This window comes from Gallinula chloropus, assembly GCF_964237585.1.
Source record: "Gallinula chloropus genome assembly, chromosome: 6".
NCBI lineage: Eukaryota > Metazoa > Chordata > Aves > Gruiformes > Rallidae > Gallinula > Gallinula chloropus.
In genome coordinates, this window is record NC_140091.1 from 28,212,944 (window position 1) to 28,226,473 (window position 13,530).

The 13,530-nt window shown below is 34.9% G+C and overlaps 1 protein-coding gene across 3 annotated transcripts in view; it reads right to left on the reverse strand.

The window, feature by feature from the left end:
* The window catches only part of KCNT2 (potassium sodium-activated channel subfamily T member 2), a gene marked incomplete at its 5' end in the record, with an annotated part of 130,764 nt that overhangs the window by 58,371 nt on the left and 58,863 nt on the right, over positions 1-13,530 (reverse strand). The gene's annotated exons all lie outside the window — the stretch shown is intronic.

Consider the following 13,530-nt stretch of genomic DNA (forward strand, 5'->3'; position numbering starts at 1 on the left):
GTAGAAAAGAATGAATAGAGACACGAAAAATAAAAACTGTACTTAGGGTCAGTTCAAGTTTGATGATTATATGAACAGAGAATTATTTTCAGAATTCATAAATTGCTTAGCAATGACAGTTTTTCAAAGAGTAAAAATTAGTATGAACCCAGAAGTGCATTATTAATAAATTTTTAAAATGTCATTTGTAATAAAAGAAACTTTTAAAATTATTATTTAAATGTGATAGTCACAACTTTGTTGCTAGGTTTGCTTAGTGGATGTTGTGAGGGAGAGGTGGTATATAGAACATCATGGATTGATGCAATGCCTTTCTAAACCAGAACAAAACAGATGGTATGTAGTTGCCACCATTGAGAATTTTTCATAAACATCTTTTAACTTTTTCAGTATGGCCAGGAAAATGCACATATTATTTTCTTTAAAACACTTGCTCTTTATGTTGGTCTCTGTCCCTTTCTGTTATTATCATGAACTCGTTAAGTTGTGTCCTAGGACAGTGCTACAAATGTTTTCTGACTGTCTGGAATAAATTGAATACAAGGACTGCAGCCTGTGGAATTGTCAGAGGAATAACTGTTCTTGGTCAGCCTTCAGGTAGAAGGTGGAAGATGCCAACTGATTATAAGATTCTGCTTGCTGAAAGTACAGAAGAGAAATAGAAGTCTTGGTTGTCTTTGAATAGCAGAATGAATGAAGTTTACACATTCCTGTGAACAAGTAAATGATGGTAACCCAAGGTAATTAGCAATTACTTCTCTTGTAATCCGTGTTATGTGCTTGTGGTTTTGAAAAGGAATAGCAGAATCTGTCCACAGGTCTTACTGCTACTTCAAATGTTGCAGATTCTAAAAATATTTCACTTTGAAAAAAATATACCATGATAAAGAGATTCCCAAGCTTAAAGTATGATACTCCCTAATATATGGAATTAATTATAGCATTTCAGGCTTTGAAATGATATTCACCTATGTGAAGAAAATCAATGTTTGAACCACCCTGAAAAGTGGTTTTTTTTCCCCCTTGGAGTTATCAGAATGCTTTCTCTTCAGACAATTAGAGAGAATTGATAATATCTTATTCCTTAGTATTTATTCTAGAACATACCAAAATGACTTCTTAATATGTGGTATCCAGATGGTAATAGTCAGTCGTTAATATCTGCCATGATAAGCTCTTTGCATCACCAGGGAGACCCTGTGTTTATAACAGCTTTAGCAGTTGTTCTTCTGTTCTCTGTTCTGTTCTCCAAAAATAATTTAGCTGTGGGCAGTGGCATTTCCAGAACATATGGATCAAATTCCCAGTTTCCTTTTCACAGTTCTAGCATTTGTAGTTTTCACACATCTCAAAATGTTCTAAAAAGGGTGGGGTTTTTTTCCCTGTTGTTTGCATAAGTTTCATGCTTCAGTCAGAACTGATACTTTTAGATTCCCATCCAATTTGTCCCACATTTTTCACTGGAGTTGTAATCTAGATGTTCCATAATTTCACTGTGTTCCCAGTTTTTCTTTTTCTTTCTCTTTTTTGTCTATTTTTGACAAAAATGGTAATTGTATTTTTGTCCCTGAAAATATGAACAGAAGGTTTGTAAGGAATTATGATAATGCAGCTTTCTTTTGGTCTCAGACAAGGAAGTTTTTCAGCTAAATCCTTTTCCATTGTTAGTTTTAAATAATGGAGTATACTGCAGAGTCATCCAAGTATGGAAAAAGCAGCTGTTTTAATATCAATTTTCAACAAGTTATGTGTAATTTTAAAAGCAGAGTGCTGATGGATTTTTAATTCTTCATTGTTATTATTCCTGATCACCTTGGTGCATTTTCTTCTCTTTAGTTGTCTTTTGTTGGGTACATCTCTAAAACACATAACCTTGACTTCAGGAACTAAACTCACAGGGGCCAGGAGAGCAGCAATCACACTGAACCAGCAATGCGGCTCCTACATAGCAGCACTATTGCACTACTCCACTGAGCATGGTAACTACCTACAGATTGATGCAATTGTAAGATAATGTGTGATGCTGTCATTGGTAGGGATATATTTTTTTCTGACACTGCTCTCTGGTGTTTGCATACATGGAAGGGTCAGTTTCACCCTTTGTATTTGACAGGATGGACTAGGGTGCCCTAGGGCTTATTTCACGTTTTCCAGAAATGAGAATTGTTTCTTTTTGTTCTTCTTTTTGTAAAACCTTTCAAAAACGTAATAGCTTGCTAGTAGGAAGACTCAAGTCTTGAAGGAAATATTTTCTTTATCATTTTATTCTTCATGAGATTTCCAGAGCCAGCCTGCTCAGTCATACTTTAACTGAATTAAGTTAATACACCATTAACTATTTCAGCCTTTTATAAGTCAACGGTAAAAATCCCATTGAATTTAGTGAGGCCAAGATTTCATTTTATCAGTTGTATTCCCTTACAGTCCTATATATTCCTTGAAGCCATCAAAATTATTTTGTGCCTGATCCAAAATGTTGTGGATTCAAGCTGTTTCTTGTTGAACTCAGTGGGCATAAGCCAGAGCTTCTCACATTTAGTTAACAATATTCAAGTCAGTAAGACATGGCAGCTATTTCTTCTTTGCTGAAGCAGAAATTCAGCTCTTCTAACAACTTGTTCAAAAAATTAAATTATTTCCTCAAAACTACTTGCATATCATATGAGGTTCTACCAAATTGTTCTTGAAGCCCTAACCCTGAAAACAAGGGAATGATAAATCTAAAATTAGGTTACCATGTCTTAATTTTACTGAATGTTTTGCTGCTCTGCCTTTTGTTTGTACTAGAACTAGAGATCACAAGACTGTAGAAAAAACTAACTTTTCAGAGACAATATTATCAAAGTCTGATTGCCAAATGAAATTATTACCTCTTACTCCTCCCCCAAGAATATTACACTTTAATGTCACCACCAGTGCCTCTAAAGAAAAATCACTCAGCATCTATACCTTGTTCCCATCTGTTTTGGTACCTAATTACAGTGCATAGAGAGTGCAATACAAAGTTAATGACTTTTCGTGAGGCCAAGTCCACATGGTTTAGTTGCTCCATTCCCCACAACCTGTTGATATATTTTAATATAACCTAATTCTTTATATGAAAAGTAGCATTAACTTCTTTTTTTCGTGTAAATTTAGTGTTCAGCATTGTTTTTTAAAGATGTGTAAATGCTGCATGTACCAATACAGACAACGTATGCTGTTGTCTGCTTCCTCATTTTTCCTGACATAATGAAATATGCAGTAGCTTGGACTTCATCTTTTGGCTGTTTTGATGTTTTATAGTGGTATTTTTATCTCCTTGTCCTTGTGTACTTCCTCTTCCTCTTTCATTCCATGGAATGTTCAGCAAAAGCAATGCTCACCAGTTATTTCTTGTGGAGAAAATAAACCTTTGGAATAATAAATACAGAGAAAATGCACAGGGGCAATTTCAGCATAACAGTTCTATAACAATTCTGTTAGGTTTCCTGTGAACTCAGCAAAGCCATCTTTTTCATGGTGGATCTAAGTGAGCAGTTACAGCAAAAAAAAACCCCAAAAAACCCCAAACCCTGATTCAATGGAAAGGATATATATTGTTACTAAAAAGCCTGCAGTAACCCAAACTATGGATCTGCTAAAGTAAAAGTAGAATCACAAAATTTATTACAAACTTACTGAGAACAGAAGTGTAATTTTAAACACTGTACTACTGCTATACTTGAAAAACAAGAAGTAAAGATAGTAACATATAATCTCTGAAGATGAGTTATGTTTAGTTTGGGTATCATTTGAACTATTGAGAGTTCAAATCTTAGTTTTACGGGAAGTTTTCTTTCTAATTCCTGGAATCTTTGTTTGCTTGAGTATTTTATGTGCCAAAACTAACTACTCTTGGTAAATAACCTAGCTCTACATGCAGTACAGAAATACTGCAATAATAACCCCTGAGATTAAGTTGTTGGGGTTTTTTTTCGTGCTGCAGTAGCATGTCATAGAAATGGGCATAGAAAGCAACAGCAGTTTGCAAGTTCTGTGCATTAACTGTCCTTATTTGTAATCAATGACTGATAATCTCTTTTATATTGGTTTGTATTTTCATTTATCGGTATTTCAAAATATGTCTGGTTTCCTCATTTTTACTTTTAGAAAATTATTGCTTAGAGTTACAACCTCTTGAGGTCTAAAACAATGCCCCAGGAGCAGAAGCCAAAAGTTAGAGATGATAAGGTAACAGCTAACAGCAGGGCTTTCTTTGGACTTTAACTTTGAGCTTCAACTTGTATAACTACTTTGTTGTGTTTTAAGTAGCTAGCTACAGGGACTAGCTAATGATTATGCTGAAATCAATGTGGATTAATTTTATCAAATTCGATGAAATTCTGCAGTACAGGCTCAGCACTTAAATACTTCGGAAGCTACATCTGAAATAACTAAGAAACATTGTAATTATGCATATTAATTAAGTGTTCCCAGGAGTTCATACCACCCAAGAACCTTGATGTGTTCCAGATTTCCTACTACAGAATGGCGATATTAGAAAAAATTACAAATTATTATTTTTTATTAAATTATTATTTGATTGTTCTGTACTGCCAATTGCAGTTTATATTATTTTGAATTTTTCTGATGATGCTGTTAAAGACTTTTTCTCTTTCTAAAAAAAAATTGGAATCATCAATCATCAAAATGAATAGATCATCAGCTATTAACTGTACTAATATCTCTAGTTAAAATTCAAATACAGTGAAATACTGAAGAAGACAATTGTGTTAACTTTCCAGGAAATACATGGCAGGTATTTGAGACATATTTTAAGACTATAGTGCCTGTAACTATCTGCTTAAGGAAATGAAGATATGAAAGAGTTCACCCACATGTATAAAGAAACATCCTCAATCTTTGCACCAAAATAAAATGTGGCTATAGGGCAGTTCATACTTCAGTCTCTCTGAGAGGCATGTAATATCCCTTAGAAGACTAATAAATGCATAGAGGTTTGTCCTGAAATTGGCAAAAAGTGTTCACTACTTGCCAAAACTGTTAATATTAAGCTGGTGCTAGTCTTAGGTCCTCAATGTTAGTACTATGGCTGTAACTGTAGAATGTCTTGCTTTGCAAAGAGGCAAACAATTTTGCATACAATGAGAAGTCATGGGGTGTTCTGTCTTCTGTAGGGCGCTGATATACAGCCAGACGCAGCTTTGTTCTGTGTTGTAAATTTAGACATTGATAGGAAAACTATTCTTAGTTCTTGCAGAACTGTTATACATAGAATAATGAAATACTCAATTTACACTTCAAAAAACTGTACATTGAATACTGATAACTGGGGTGATAGTAAAATGAGTTTTTTTAATTCACTGCATCAGATACATATGGAAATACTGTGTGTTGAGTTCTGAATGATAACACATCCTCTGAATTTTATTTGCTGTGTAGTCTGAGCTGTGTAGTCTGCTGCTACAAAAGGTGAAGTTGTTGCTAACCACCTTATTGATGACCTAGAAACCTTTCTGACTGGACCTCTGATTCTTGTGTAAACAATTATCAGGAGGCAAAGAACACGGGATGAGCAGAAATGACACCAAGTAAATGAGTGTAGAAACACTTTCTGACCAATAATAAAATTCCTATCCATTCCAAACACCCTGAAACTGAGGTCTTAAGTTACTGAAAATCAAATTCTTCAATTTTCTCCAAGCTCTGTGATGCTTTCTCAGGTCTTCTATAAAACCTAAATGTTTCTTGTATGAAAAACAATTTTTCATGTACAGCATTAAAATAGGGGGAAAAATTACTAGGTTAAGTAGGTGTGCAATTTTTAAATGTTAAAATTGTATAATCTGGTACAATATACCATGTGTAATATATGAAATTTAGAATTATATTGACAAGTTTCAATCTGCACCTTTCATTCTGTACAGAAGGCTTAGAAGTGGAAATCACTTAATTTCAGGATATAGAAATGATGAATTGTATACAATAGAGTGAAATGAATGAGGGAGAAATACTGATTGGAAAGAAGATGTTGTTGTGCTGTCTTTTAAGTAAGTCAGTAGAGAAGTATACTTGCTATTCTTAGCTGGTAACAAATGATCCTATGAATGCAGTAGATCATGGAGAAACGTATTCCTGGACTGGACAGAAAAGAAAAAGATAGTTCTGGACATTGTAGTCTCTTAATACTCAGAGACAAAATTAATGCTGTAAGAGGTATCTCTGACATTTTTGCAACTCTAATGTCACTTCATTAGAGTGTCCAATATAAACATTTCTGGTTTTCCAGACTATTTTCTTTGCAGAGACGGCATATTTTCATACAACACTCTCCCTATTTTTTTCAGAATAACAGTACCAAAGGAAAAGATACAGATTACTTCAAGATGATTGGAATCAAGCTCTTTGGTTTTGTGGGAGTTAGAATACAAGCTGAGGTAAGGGGTGCAGAACTCTTTCTTTCCCTGCATAGCAATCCTACCATGTCAGAAATGAATTCTGAATTTCTCTTCTGCTAGAAGGGAATTCACTTTTTTCTGTGTTCCAACTGTAGTTTGATCCTGAATCATGGTATTAGATTATATAATTATTGCTTACCCATAGTGTCTAATATAAGTGTTTTCCTTCCCCAAAGATAAGTACATTACATGCAGATAATGGTTGCAAAATCTCAAGCTTATAAAAATAAGTTTCCAATATGCCATGTGACTTCCAGAAACTGCAGAACATCTTGTTAAGTAGAATAGGATCTTATGAAATGGGCATCTGAATATAAATATTTGCTGAAAGTGAGTGAGACTCTTTCTACTCCTGCTGCTGTGTTTTGTGAAATGAGAACTGGACCTACAATAAAACTCTTGTCATGGAGATTGTGCAAGTAGAGTTCCCGCTGTGGACAGCATTCAGCTGAGTGTGTTTCTATAAGAAGGTCTGTACACACTTACACAGTCTGTAAGTCTGAAGAACTGTCTGTAATTGTGTGTGCTTTCAGCCTACCCCAGAACTTTGACGGCAAACGGAGTAAACCTTGGCATTCCAGCGTCACTGTGTCAATACTATTGCAGTAAGAGCCTGCTGGAGTCTGAGGGTTTGGACACAAGGAGTCAGTAGCTATTCAGGAAAGGAAATCGTGTGCTCGGCACTTCAACCACTAGATACTCATCACCTACAGGGTGTTACTTAGGTAATACTACATAACTATCCTTTCTCAGGAGGAATAATTAAGTAATCTATTTGATATTCAGAAACTACATGTTATGCTGGAAAATTAAAATGCGAACTTCTAATTTAGTACAATTTATATGATATGCTTTGTAACATCATGCTTAATGTTCTTGCAATGGTTATGAAACACTTTTAAGGGTGTAAGAGTTGTGTAAACCACCCATGCTCCTTCAACCGAATTAACAATTGAAAAAATCATTATCCAAATGTATCTTAAATATGCATAAGAAGCAACTAACCCAGTAGAGTCAGGATAGGAATTGGAGAAGTATTGATTATGACCAAGTACACATATATTTTATTTCTGAGTGATAGAATGCAGTTCACAGTTATCTTCTTAACATAAATAATAAGAAGTAATTAAAAAATCCTCATTAATATGATAAAAACCTAAAAACTGCAGACTAGCTCTAGGACTCTGTTTTGATACCTGTCTGAATGTAAGTTAGTTAGTTTTGAGATAACTCATGGATAACTATGCAGTTTCCAAAACCTGGTACTGTACCACTGTAGAACTTGTCTAACTACATACTTGACAGATTTTAAAGATGGTAAACTTGGATTTTTATTGTCAAATTTGTAAAAAAAATATACTGAATTGTAAGTTGGCTAAGAAAAGCTAAATGTAATAAAGAAATGGAAACTCAGTCTTTTAAAACTCGGGAGATCAGGTATATCTACTATGACAGTCACACTTTTTATTTATTGTTTTCTCTTATTTGAAGGAAGTAATCATTATTCATTAGGTTGCTACTGGGAATATGGCAGATCCAGCCTCCTATTCATCCTTTATTGACTGTGAATTCAAGCCCACATCCTGTTTCTTTCCTCTTTATTATAGTAATGAAAGAAATGGTAAGAAGAAGCAAAAGATTCTCAATCCAGATGAATAGTTTCTAAAAGGCCTGGCAACAGAAAAAAAAAAAAAGCCAATATCTATCCTTATTGGATTAGGCAAAAGGCTCCTCTAATTCAGTCTCCTGCTTCTACTAAGAGAAAAACAACAGATTTTATTAATGAAAGGGTAAACAAAATCAGTATGGATTCTCCCCTGAAATACTCTGCCTGCATTAAAAGCGCTACTAATAATAATTCAGTATGCATGCCTTAGTTGTGTTACAAGAGCAGACTTTCTCTGACAGAGAGTGAATCAGCTGTGTGTCCATCCTAGCCTGAGTACACTTCAGCCTCATTACAAACATTTATTTATTGTAAAGAAACCTGCAATTCCTGACCTTGAAGTCTCCTCTCTCATGTTTACATATATATTCTGTACCAAAGCTGCCTATGCTGAGGGTGTTTCCAGAACTCACTGAAATGTGGAATATCTTCCAATGCCTGGAAAATCCCAGATGCCAATATTCCTTTATGGCAGCTTATAAGTTTTATGCAGCTCTGTAGGTGCCTCTGTAGTGGTAAAATATCTCAGCTTCAGACTATTTGGACAGTTTGTCTGCAACATAACTAATGTAATACATTTTTGATTCCCATATAAATCAGGCCATGGAATTCAAGAATTTTTTTAGGAAAAGATTTGATTTAATAGATTTTATAAACACTTTAGACAGGATCAGTCTTAGATGATTTACAACCTTCCAACTGTGACAGCATTATGACTTAATGATAAAATGATTTTATTTTCAACCTAATTCAAGTTATAGCCTATTTTAATGACAAGTGGATTAATTTAATGGTTAAGTATTTGTTTTGATTTATCTTGCACACAAAACCCGGTAATTTCTTTTTTCCTAGATCCTTCCTTTTAGGACAGACTTTTTGTGGAATAACATTGTGCAATTTTCCTCCTAGTTTTCCCTCAGTTCTGTTGGTCAAAACTCTCTATCAGAATTTGCCTTTTCAAGATTTTATCCTTTTCTCAAGGATATTCATCATAGATCTTCCTTCCATTTTTACATCTCCACTCACTACTCTTGTTGCTGCTTTTAAAACAGCTGCTTCAGGACAAGCCCAATTACCTTTCTCTGGATGCAAATTTTTCTTCTTACTAACACCATAAACAAAAATTAATTTCTCAGAATTTTACAGCTAAATAATATCCAGGTGAAACTTTCCTTTCCAGCTTAAATTTCCATAAAACATTTGAAAGGTTATGTCCAAGCCTGTCAGAAGTGAATTTTAGTTGTAGACATGGAAGAAATTAATTTCTGGTTGCCTTATTTGTATCTCACAATCTTTTAATATACAGTCAGTCCTCCCTGTCTGCATAACCTCACCTTTTTTCCAGAAATTTTCATCGCCAATTATCTAAAAGGACAGTGTAGTATAATGATAATAATCTTCAACATTATATGGCATGGAGAACTAAGACTGATATGAGTAAGATGACTTTTCCTGAGCCAGAACATGGGCTCTGAGGCCCCCTTGAAGCACAGTCTAAGTCATAAATTCTACCCTCCTCATTCCAGTCCTTGCAAGTCTAGCTTTTAGAGTGATTATTCTATATAACAGTGGTTTTGTATGTGATGTATAACCAAAGCAAGAAAAACTAATCATGGAATATAATTTACTAGAAACAGCTTTTCATATGTTATGTTATATACTGAGCTTTTGGATTCTTTTACTAGGCCCCAAAAGGAAGAGAGCACTTCTTGAGCAAGAAACAATAGAATATCAATTTGGAAGACTAAAGGGTGAGTAATAGAAGACCCAGTCACGTAGGCTATAAACTGATAAGAAGTATCTGTTTCATATGGCAGCTGCTTGCTGTGCTTTATATAATATTTCTGAGAATAAAGGAGAGAGGTTTGCAGATATGAAGGTAGATGGAACACGATGGACTTACTTGAACGCTTGATAAGCCCAAATGAGGACCATTGTGAAATGCTACAATTATGTGCACAGCAATAGAGATTTTTTTTCTACTCCTAATGCACGACGTTTACATTGGCAACAAGAGGTTTTATGAGTATTTATAGATTAATAAATGCAAAAGCTTTATCATAACTTAAATGAGGATGTAATCTGCTCCATTTTGGATTTTATTATTCCACTATTATTTACTTTTTAAGTAGATGTGTGCATTTTTGTGAAGTAAAGATGGTATTTTAAATAATTATTCAAGATGCTGAACAATGAACAGAAAAGAACATTCTGCAGTATTTTCAATAATAATTCAAAGTATCAATGAAAATAACAGCACTACATAGTATTTAAATAATGAAGTTGTGCTACTTTAAAATGCAGTTACCCCCTTATGTTTATAAAATGAAGCAAGCAGACAGGTTTGTTCTCCAAGGCACAGGTTTGATGGATGGACATGTCTGTTTTCTGCATCTCCAGGTGTTGGATAGAACACACCTTTATGGGTGAGGAGTTTAGGTAACGGGAAACTTTCTATTGTTCTACCTTTTGAAAAACTGTAATTTAGAGCGTGTAAGATAAATGGGCGTGGTCAGATCGTGTCAGGACGGTGGTGTATGCTTTTTGAGTTCCAACCTGTGCTGTGAAATCCCTCACTCACTGATGGTCTTTTTTCTGTTATTATTATTATGAGTGGTTCCTTTCAATAATTCTGTTATTCTGTGCACAAAATATCATTCTTTCATATACATAGGTCTTGTAAATGTTGGTACCTCAGCCAGTGAGGTCACCTGCACAGAAAATACTAAAAGCCACTAGTTACTGTCACAGCTGTAGCCTTCTTGCTCCTCTCAACTACTAACAGTTTGTTCCAGTCTTGGGGTACTGCCAGCATCTTCCTTATTTTTGTGGAGAACCCTTGAGATTGTGAAGGATAGTGACAATGGGTGGATTGATTATTAAATGGGCAGATGAGTATGACTGCAGTCTTAAGCAACAGTGGAGAAAATACTGACCAAGAATTACAGAGATACCTCTGCAGGTTGCAAGTGGTATTTTCTGGATCTGGGCAACAGAAGTAGATCCTGTGCATGTTCATTTCTATTAATTTGTCCTCAATTTCATGATATTCTTAAAAAAGAAAAAGATTGTTCCAACAGGCAGTGAGTAAAATGGAAGCAAAGCATACACTGTGTTGTTGCTTTACAAGTGTAGTGCCTGTCAAGCTACATGGTTAAGTGGGTGGCTGTAAGGGCAGTCTCAAAATAGTTGCACTGATGTCCAGTCTCTGTTTATTTAGAACACAATCTGTACGTTCACGATGAGCAGAAAGTTTGCTGAAGGGTAATGCAAGATCCAAAGGTATGTATGGAAACTGCAGTGTGACTTAAAGTATACAGTTTTAAAAAAAACTCATTTGGTATGCTTTGGCTCCTTTAATTCAGAATAATGTATTAATAAAAAATCAAAAGCATAAATGAAAACGTGTGCCACATAAATGATTTGTTATTGTTTGTGTTCCTATTGGAAAGATACATTTAATTCAAAGTTGCCTCCTTGCTGACATACTGTCTTTGCTAGACAGAACTTGTTTGGGACTGGACCAGGGAAACAGGTGCTTTGTGAGCAAGATGTAGTTAAACAACAGGCTTAGGTCTGCCAAAATACCAGAAAGGGGACAAACATTAAATAAAAGTTGCCTAGTGGTGTGAAAATTACAGGCAGTATCTGCTAGGAGATAAAAGCAATGTATTGTATCATATATTACTGAGGTAGGTTCCTTTATAGTTTGAGTTTTTGCTTGGAAACCTAGCAATTATTCTAGCAGAGAGCGAGAGGAGTTGGATACCTCGGTCTTGTTTGGTTGATCAACAAAGTCCATGATTTCTTTCTCCTCCCGCTTCTCTGTTGTTAACACCAGTGGAGTCCTGATGGTGTTGCCAATGAAATGTTTTGGTGGAGTGAAAAAACCTGAACTTTGCAATAGCTAAAGAGCTTCCTGAAAGTCATAGAAGTTTTGATTAATTCTATCTGAGTTTTCTTCTTTAGGCCATTTTGACCGTGGCATTTGCTTAAAGAAAAACTTTCAAGGCTGTTGACTTGAATTCAAATGGTTATATACATAGAACTCTTCTTAAAAATCAGTGAAATCCAGAACCTCACCGGACTGTTCTGAAGTGTGAGTTGTGACTGAATGAAACCCCACCATGCTACATTTTCAAAATAGCACACTTGATTATACTCGTAATTTAAGGGAATAGCACAGGTTGTGTCAGGATGACCTAAAAACAGCTGAGTGAAGAGGGAAGCTGATTCATGTAGCCAGCAAAATAATATGATCATAATGCTGGAAAGGTGAAGGCAGGGGAGGAAGAAGAAAGATCACCATGACTATCAGGGTTGACAGTACACTACATAGTTTGTCTTTGCTATGTTTTACTGGCATATTTCACATGGATTGCTTAGGCCATGGAGAATATTCAGTAAGTTTTTATTCTTATTACATACTTACAAGGGCCCTTAAAATTAGACTTCACCACTGAATGTTCAAGATTAAGTACTTCACATTTGCCTCCAAGTTGACTGAGTATTTTCTGATTTTTGTTAGTTTTAGAATATTAGCAAAGTGAACAAAAAAGATAAGTGGAGTACAGTTGAAACATGACCCATGGTTGCTATGTTTATCCAGTTTTTGTAATTGTACATATATGCCCACATGTAGCTGAGCCCTCTCATTAGTGATTTTATTTTGAATTCCTTTACATAAGATGTTTCTGTTTACTTTGTTTTCACTGCACATCACTAATGATAACAAATGTGCAAAATACAGGATTGCATTTAATTTGTTGATGTCAACACACTGTAAATGGAAAAGCAAGTTAAGTACAAGTGCTCATTCTCAGCAGTTGGCTAAGGTTCACCATAAATGTAAGCCAGATGTCCTGAAAATATGAAAAGGTAACTAAAAGTTTATTGGAGTGCCATGAAGAGTTTTGTTCTTCCACTGTAGAGTTAAGCAGAGGAGCAGAATGCATGTGATTATTTGAGACCATAAAATATTGGATTCCTTTAAATAGCCTCATCTCTTATATGATCTCCTACTCCTTTTGTAATATATTAGTAAACATACTGCTTTGCTATGGGATGTAATTATGTGTGGTATGCTGTGCCCAAAGGAACTGACAACTTGATTTCATGCCTGTCGCTAAGTTTTCAGTCTGCAAAGTCAACCCACGGTTTGTACTTAAGTGTTTACTAAATGAATACCAATTATTTTTTCTTCCTTATTGCTGTGACTCAAGCACTTCCACTCTAATATACAGTATATATAATTTTTCATATGTATTGCAGGAATATACAACTTGGAAAAACTTTTAAATATAGTTGTGTTTTTGCAAAGAATGGGAGTGTATGTTCCACTTAAAGCTTATGTCTGAATTCCTTTATAAGTATACAGTTACACTTTGTAAGTATACAGTTAGATATTTTACTAAGGTTGAGAGA